General features: G+C 42.7%; 1 long non-coding RNA gene across 2 annotated transcripts; it reads left to right on the forward strand.

Moving 5' to 3' along the window:
• Positions 1 to 4,284: 4,284 nt before the first annotated feature.
• On the forward strand, positions 4,285 to 5,488 carry LOC113887733. Of its 2 annotated transcripts, none has more exons than XR_003509807.1 (3): positions 4,285 to 4,312; positions 4,788 to 4,920; positions 5,324 to 5,488. It is a non-coding gene; the product is annotated as an uncharacterized LOC113887733 (long non-coding RNA). The 2 variants fall into 2 exon arrangements; XR_003509808.1 differs by having other exon boundaries at positions 4,791 to 4,920.
• The last annotated feature ends 283 nt before the right edge of the window (positions 5,489 to 5,771 follow it).

Raw genomic sequence — 5,771 nt, forward strand, 5'->3', positions numbered from 1 at the left:
CGGACCTTTGTCTGTAAAGTGATGTCTCTGCTTTATACTATGCTGTCTAGCTTTGACATGGGCTTCCTTGGTGGCTCAGTGGTAAGGAATTCGCCTCATGGGTGTACCTATGGCTGATTCTTGTTGATGTTTGACAGACAACAACAAAATTCTGTAGAGCAATTATCCTTCAATTAAAAAATAAAGTGACAAGAAAAAAAAAAAAGAATCTCCCTGCAATGCATGGGATGCAGGAGTCAAGGGTTTCACCCCTGGGTTGGGAAGATGCCCTGCCATGCCCTATGGAGGAGGGCATGGCAATCCACTAAAGTATTCTTGCCTGGAGAATCCCATGGACAGTGGCACCTGGCAGGCTACGGTCCATGGGGTCATAAAGAGTCAGACACAACGAAGCAATGAGCATGCATGCATACTAGCTTTGTCATGGTTGTTCTTCCAAGGATCAAGTGTCTTAATTTCATGGCAGCAATCACCATGCACGGTGATTTTAGAGCCTCCAAAATTAAATTTGTCCGTGTATCCACTGCGTCCCTTCTGTTTTCCGTGAAATGATAGGACTGGATGCCATAATCTTATATTTTTGAATGTTGACTTTTAAGCCAGCCTTTTCACTCTCCTCTTTCACCCTCATCAAGCGGTTCTTTAGATCCTCTTCAGTTCCTGCCATTAAACTGCTATGATCTGCATGTCTGAGCTTCTTGATATTTCTGCCAGCAACCTTGATTCCAGCTTGTGAGTCATCCAGCCCATCATTTCCCATGATGTGCTCTGCATGTAAGTTGAATAAGCAGGGTGACTCTATACAACCTTGTCTTACTCCTTTCGCAATTTTGAACCAGTCCGTTGTTCCATGTTTTATTCTAACTGTTACTTCTTAACCCTCATACAGGTTTCTCAGGAGACAGGTCAGCTTGTCTGGTAGTCCCATCTCTAAGAATTTTCCACAGTTTGTTGTGATCCACACAGTCAGAGGCCTTGAGGTAGTCTAGTCAATGAAGGAGAAGTAGATGTGTTTCTGGAATTCCCTTGCTTTCCCCATGATCTAATGAAGGTTGCAATTTAATCTCTTGTTTCTCTGCCTCTTCAAAACCAGCTTGTATATCTGGAAGTTCTCGTTCCATATACTGTTGAAGCCTAGCTTGAAGGAGTCTACTAACTGGAGGCTTCAGAAATATGGGACAATCTAAGCTTGAGAAAGTGGAGGGCATGAATGAAGCCCAATAAGAGAGACAAGAAGAGGATTCTCTACTTTCCATGATGTTAGCAAGATGGGCAAGGGCTAGACCATACTTTCCAGTTCCTGTGTAGGACAGTAGCCTTTATCTAGAAAGTCATAAACAGTTCTGGAACTGTAAGAGAGGGAGGGAGAGGGTGGTGAGTGGGAGACAGTCACCCTGAGTGGATGTGAGAGACCCCTTAGAAGGGGGTTGACAATTAAATGGAGGGGAGCTTTGGACTAGAGCAGATGGTGTTGGACATGGGAAAAAGAAGATGCATTAGACATTTTCAAAGTAAAATGGACAGAACTCAGCAAGAACGTTGACTTGAGGTGAAGGAGATGGAATTGTTAACCTGGTTAAGACCAGGTTTCTTTGTCCTATCATAAGGGTACAAAGGTGTCATGGGGAATCCTGGAAGTTGGCCAGGTCTGGGAAGAATTTCAAATAAGATTTTTATATTTATGAGCTCAAGGTCTAGATCGATACAATAACCAGTATTTTACATACTTAAAAGATCCTTTTTTTAAAAAGTGAGAAGTATTGAGATATAATTTATATACAATAAAAGTCAGTGCTTTAAAGCATTACCGTTTGTCAAGTTTTGACATATGCATACCATTGTGTAAATGCTACCACAAAAATGTAGAAAACGTCCCATTGGTTTGAAAATGCTCCCTTGGGTTATTTGCATTCAGACTCCTTCCTCCACTCCTATACCCTGGCAACCACAGATATCTTTCTCTGCCTATAGTTGTGCTTTTCCAGAAATCCATTGACATGAAATCATATAATACATAGCTTTCTGTGTCTGACATCTGTCATTGGCACAGCTGAGATGCATCCTTGCTGTTACACGCATTAGTAGTTCCTTTTTAAATACCATGTAGTGTTCTTTTGTACGAGTATTCTCTTTTGTTTTTCTTTCATGTTTATACCAGTTGTTGAATACTTGGGGCTGTTTCTAGTTTTGGCTATTAGGAGTACATGAGTAGAATATTTGAGTAAGGTCCTTGTGTGTACATGTTTTCCTTTCTCTTGGGTAAAATTGGGTAAAATTAAAACTCCTAGTAAGTAACGAAAATTCCTGCGATAATAGAAAAAGAAGAATGTGGTACTGGAGAAGAATGCAGAAATAGCTACAGAAGGAATGAAACGGCTAAGCCAAAGTGGAAACAACACCGAGCTGTGGATGTGTCTGGTGGTGAAAGTGAAGTCCGATGCTAAAGGAACAATACTGTATAGGAACCAGAGGTATACTCAGAGAAACTAGTTACCAGTTCAGAGATTTAAATGTGCAGTGCACCAAGCAAAAAGTGGAAACAGAGGCATCTATTTATGTACTTATTCCATGGAAGTGAGTAAAGCCATTGGGAGTATGACGGAAAACCCAGAAGCAACGAAGGAAATGCTTCATCAGAGCATGTATAAAAATAGGTATTAAAAAACGTAATATGTATTTCTGTCATGACTGTCTTTCTGAGACACATTCTCCACTAAGGGTAACCTAGGACTACCTATCACCACAGGTTGTGGATGCATAAGAAAGACTGCACTGGAAGGAAAAAAATATAGTCTTCAAGCCCTTTCTCATCCACCAGAGACGCTGCGGTTCCAGGACTCCACTCAATGGCGGGAAAAACCGCAACCTGCCACTGCTGCTGCTAAGTCACTTCAGTCGTGCCCGACTCTGTGCGACCCCATAGACGGCAGCCCACCAGGCTCCCCTGTCCCTGGGATTCTCCAGGCAAGAAACACTGGAGTGGGTTGCCATTTCCTTCTCCAATGCATGAGAGTGAAAAATGAAAGTGAAGTTGCTCAGTCGTGTCCGACTCTTAGCGACCCATGGACTGTGTAGCCCACCAGGCTCCTCCATCCATGGGATTTTCCAGGCAAGAGTACTAGAGTGGGGTGCCATTGCCTTCTCCGGCAACCTGCACTGCACACGCCCAACTCAGTGAGCATGCGCAGTGTGTGCGGGCGCATCCGTTGCTGCGCATGCGCCTTGGTGCGCATACGCCTTCCTGAGCGATCTGTGAGGAGCGTTGGGCGTGAGACGGGTCTGTTTATTCAGTCCCGGTTCTTCTCACTACTTGAGACTCACCAGGTAGGTTCACAGGTCTGTCCTGTCTGGAATTTAAGTGTGTGTGCGTGCGAGGGTAGCCAGTGAGTTTCCGCGCTGGTCGGGCAGTGCATCTAGGGCCTTTGAGGAGGAAGGCCCTCAAGGTAGTCATCTTTCTCCTCACAAGTGTTGCCGACGCCATACTTCTTGCCTTGGTGGGCGGAGAGGAAGGGCAGTGGGCAGAGGAGGGCAGGCGGTAGGATGATGGTGGGGGGAGACTTGGGGTGCTATTTGAGATATTTGGTTCAATGGGGCCCTGGAACTGACGACAGAGCACAGAATCTGGGGCCGGCAGTGGGACCTGGGCAGGGGGCAGGGTGGGTGATTAAGGAAAGGCCTAGAAACCGGACCGCAGTGGGGTTGTGGACTGTATTGCGGGTTTTGTGGGTAAGGTGCCAAGAGAGAAGTGGACCGGTTGCTCTGTATGCAGCCTCATCTCAGCCCCAGACACTGAGAAAATCGCCATAGTCAGGCTGTAAAGACTGAGCCTTTCTTCGTGTTCCAACTGAATTCCAAGGGGAGTTGGGGAAAATAGGTCTGGTGAATAGGAGTGTGACATGAGCAGTAGTCCTGAGCTTTTAAATTCCTAGCAGTATTTCACTAAAGATCTTCATGATGGAGAATTCTGTTGTGAAATCAAATGTCCTACCGAAAATTCAGCCTTCTTCTGTACCTTAAGGTGATTTCTCTGCTGGCTTTGCAAAGACACAAATGGCTTTGCAAGCGACTGTATTTGGTGTAATTGAAATGCATGTACACTCATACTTAACCAGAGTTTTCTTTTGAAAGTATTCTCACATTAAAAAAAATAAGTCAACATATGGTCATAAAGTGATCAAATATAGCTGTACTCTTAAATACATTTTTCTAAATCACCATATTCTGCTTTCAGGGAGAAATATGAGTGGGCAAGTGGCATCAAAATTGGGACCTACAAATCAAGATTTGCGCCCAGGTGGATGAACCTGTGGTTGTGAGTACCTTGCCATTTGATGTTTTCTACTAGCACAAGTTTATTTTTGAGAAAATGATGTTAAGTAGTACAGATGCAGTGATAAAGGTCTTCCATGCTGATAAAGGGTGAGATTTGTCTTAGGAAGGAACATTGATCCAGATATAGTCTGGCATTGCCTGGATGAGTATACTGTTAAATTCCCTGGAAATGTGCCCAGTGACTCCCTCCTCCTGCTTATTAACAACAGACTGCATGCTTCCATCCCAACATAGATTTAAATAACTTCCAAAGTCTTTCTGGGTAACTCTTATGGGAGCTAATTCATCTCTGTGTGAAGAGTAACATTATTAAAAGTAAGTACATAGAATTGTGTTGGGAAAATGTTGTTAGGTTTACTTATGCTCAGATATATCTATGTATTATGTATATTTATGCTATTAGATGTATTAACAACAAAAAGGTTTTATTTGCATGCACACTCTACTTGGACCAGCAGCCCAGTGTTGAGCAACCTCAACAAGAGGAACCGCCAGCTGAGATTCAGGATATCACACCTAGAAAGGAGGAAGTACATGGAGAGGATCCAGTGAATCGTGATGAAGAAGAGGAGAAGGATCCCTTTGAAGGTAAAGTGTATCTATGAGTCATGCCTTTAGACATAATCAGTAAGAAGAGGAAAGGAAACAGTAGAAAAGGACTTCAGACAGTTCCTAAAAAACTGAGGAGAGTATAGTTTGCAGGTCAGTGTGGTCGCTCAAATTTTCCCTTATTTTCAAGACAAAGAGAAGGGGGCAACTAAGGTGTCTGAGGACAACCCTGGAAAAGGAAAATGGTAATAACATTCGGAAAATTCTGCTTTCCTTTTTCTCCAGCAAAACATTCCCAGAAGAATGCTCCTGAGGTTCTTATTCATCACATTTTTAGCATACTAACCTAAGGCTTTTAATTCATAACACCGAGGGAATGAAGATCATCATTCCCTTGTCTATATTGTATGCTTTACAGCTGAATTGATGCATTTTTTTAAAGATTCTGGCCTGGAAGCTGATCTCCAGCAATTGGCTCTGGCAAAGACTGGGGGTGAAGGTGGAGATGGTCCTGATGTCAGGGAGGAGTTTGCATCAAATACAGAGCCTGTTGAAATGCCAGAAGCAGGTATGTCATCCATTCAGAAAGTAATTTATGTGGTTTCTGTTTTTCAGATATTATATCTTTACTAATATAGAGGGAACATTACTATTATTTAATAATAGAGTTCACATATTCTTTGAAAGATAGTTCAGACCCCAGATGCCTGAGTGCCTGACTTATAGACTTCAAATAAAGAAACGGACAGGATCAAAGCCATATCAAAATGAAACAAGGAAACCATTTTCTTCTCTTGAGTATAAGTACTTTAAGCAACAGCTAATAATTTTCAGGTTCTTTTATAATTTCTGCTTGTAGCAAATATGGAATGCATTTGTAATAAATATCA

Source organism: Bos indicus x Bos taurus, chromosome X (assembly GCF_003369695.1).
Source record: "Bos indicus x Bos taurus breed Angus x Brahman F1 hybrid chromosome X, Bos_hybrid_MaternalHap_v2.0, whole genome shotgun sequence".
NCBI lineage: Eukaryota > Metazoa > Chordata > Mammalia > Artiodactyla > Bovidae > Bos > Bos indicus x Bos taurus.